The sequence below is a fragment of the Oryx dammah genome, unplaced genomic scaffold, assembly GCF_014754425.2.
Source record: "Oryx dammah isolate SB20612 unplaced genomic scaffold, SCBI_Odam_1.1 HiC_scaffold_20, whole genome shotgun sequence".
NCBI lineage: Eukaryota > Metazoa > Chordata > Mammalia > Artiodactyla > Bovidae > Oryx > Oryx dammah.
The window spans coordinates 48730140-48732892 of record NW_024070204.1 but is presented as its reverse complement, the minus strand read 5'-3'; positions in this window follow the sequence as shown (position 1 = coordinate 48732892).

Here is a 2753-nt window from a genome sequence, read left to right as displayed (position 1 = left end):
ACAGACAGCAAATGTCTGCAGAAGCTTTTCAAGGTTGCAAAACCTGTTCTTACATCACATTCAGGTTAACAAAAGGAGTCGATGAATGAAGCAAAAGCTGTGTGTCTTCTCTACATCTTCTAAGAAGGCACCTGAACACTTGAGAAGATGAATAGCTGAGGGCTGGGCTTTCTCTGGACCCTCAGACTTTGACTGATGTGAATTTTCTCTCTCTCTCTTGTGTTTAAATGAAGTCAAGTTTGTATACTAATGGCTTAAAATTAGGAAACTCCTAATTATAGGGGAGAAATACGAGAATCCAAAGCTGCCATATTTGGTATGCTCTAAGACTTTGCTTTGCTCTTTAAGCTAACCCGCCATTCTATTGGGCTGTTGATTACATTTCTTAATCTCTCTAAACTTCAGTTTCCTCATCTGTAAAGTCCTTGTACTAAGGTTAAATGAGAAAATATTGCTTAGCCCAGAACCTGACATGGAGTAGACCCTTGGTAAACATCAGTCACACTTAAACTGTTATATCAACATATGGAAGGCTATCAGTTCAGAGAACTGTGGAGAGACAAATTGCTGAACCTTGATAGATCAGAGATCATAAATCTTGGGATGACTTCTGGTCTTGGCCCTTGGCTTGTTGTGTAACTTCAGTCACTTGTTAAGTCCAGGGGTGGCAAGAGGCAGGACTTGGCATGACAGCAGGTTATATGATAAGGGTTTGGAGGGGGTGTGATTGACCAGAAGCTCCATAGGACATAGGTAGATTGCTCACCAGAGTGACTCACTCTGAAGCTGAGTAGGTTTGTAGGATCTGTAATAGGGAGGTGGTGGCTTGAGCACCAGTCTTTGAGAAGAATAGGGACAAGCTAGAGTATGAATGGGGTGATGAATGTTCTCTGAACAGTATTTCCTGAGGTCCAGTAAAGGGATGGAGAGATAGACTTGGGGAAGTGAGGGAGAGGGTAACTGACTCAAGCTTCCAGTAATTTGAGGGTTGTTCCAGGTTAAAAGACACTTGTTCCTTGGAAGAAAAGGTATGATAAACCTAGTCAGCATGTTAAAAAAGCAGAGACATCACTTTGCCAACAAAGGTTAGTATAGTCAAAGCTATGGCTTTTCCAGTAGATAGATGTGAGAGTTGAACCATAAAGAAGGCTGAACACAGAAGAATTGATACTTTTGAACTGTAGTCCTAGAGAAGACTCTTGACAGTCCCTTGGACAGTAAGGAGATCAAACTGGTCCATCCTAAAGGAATTCAACCTTGAATATTCATTGAAAGGACTGATGCTGAACCTGAAGCTCCAATACTTTGGCCACCTGATGCAAAGAGCCAACTCATTGGAAGAGACCCTGATGATGGGAAAGATTGAGAGCAGGAGAAGAAGGGGGCAACAGAGGATGAAATGATTGGATGGCATCACCAACTCAATGGACATGAACTTGAGCAAGCTCTGGGAGATGGTGAAGAACAGGAATGCCCGGCGTGCTGCAGTTCATGGGGTTGCAAAGAGTCTGACATGATTGTGTGATTGAAGAACAACCACCAGGGTAAATGCTAAGACTACTGAGTGGAAGTCCTGGGGAATCATTTTCAGCTTTGTTGTCAGTTGGGATGAGAGTGGTGGAACCTTCTGGAAATTAGCAGTGGACTGGGCTATCTTCCAATGCAAAATCGCTAGAACTTTTAAGTTGGGCAGGCTGGTTCCCAGGGAAGTTGAGGAAAGTTCCTGATTAGTAGCATTTGGGAGGGATTCTTAGTATAGTCTTGTGGGTGGAAGTGATAGCCAAGGAAGACTTTCCCAGGAAAAGTCCCCAAGAAGAAGTAGACATTAGGCAGACCCAGTTGCAGATTTGGGTGGGAAGAAGAACCAGGAAGGAGAGAGAGCAGGATGAGGGCTGGGAACTGCAAGTGTAGCTGGCATAGGTGTGATGGGGAGTGAATAGTGTGGACTGCAGATCTTTCAGGGCTTTTTGTATTATCTTGAGGAGCTAGGACTTTATTCTGAAGGTATGGGAGGCCCCAGGAAGGCTTTAGGCAAGGGAATGACATGGACCGATGATGTTATATAAGGATTACTCTCACTATTAAGAGCCTAAATAAAAGAAGAGAATCAGCCTTTACTGAGAACCCACAGTGAAGTGGGTGCTTCAGAAAAGTGGTATCATCCCCCATTCACAATCACCCTCTGAATGTGTGTCATAATCAAGGGCATTGAGGACCAGAGAGGTTAAGTGATTGTCTAAACATTGTCCAGTTATTAAATAACTAAGCAAAGACGCAAGAGAAAATGCATCCCATCTCAAAGTCTGTGGCTTGTTCCACTTCAGTAAAAATAGAAAAAATGGCTTTCTTGAAAACATAATCAAATCTCAAATCCTAGAAAGAATATTATTTGTCAAAAAAAAAAGGAATATTACTTGTCTATTCTATAAGACTGTGATACATACACACCCAAGGGTGCCTAGCTGTGAACAATTCTCCTTTCAGATGACCTGCTGCTCTAAGACCTCTTTCTTCTGGCTGGTGATAGACAAGGGACTAACTGACACTCTTTCCCACGAATTTGGGACTGGGATTCTGAGGTAGCCAATTTGTCTTTCTATGTAGCTGGACACTTGGTTTACTAAGGTGCAGCCACATCCCCTCATGTGGTGAAGAAGCAAAGGAAATGGGCAGTAGAGAGAGAAAGATTGAAGGCAAAAGAAGACAGCAGCAGAGGATGAGATGCTTAGATAGCATCACCAATTCAACGGACA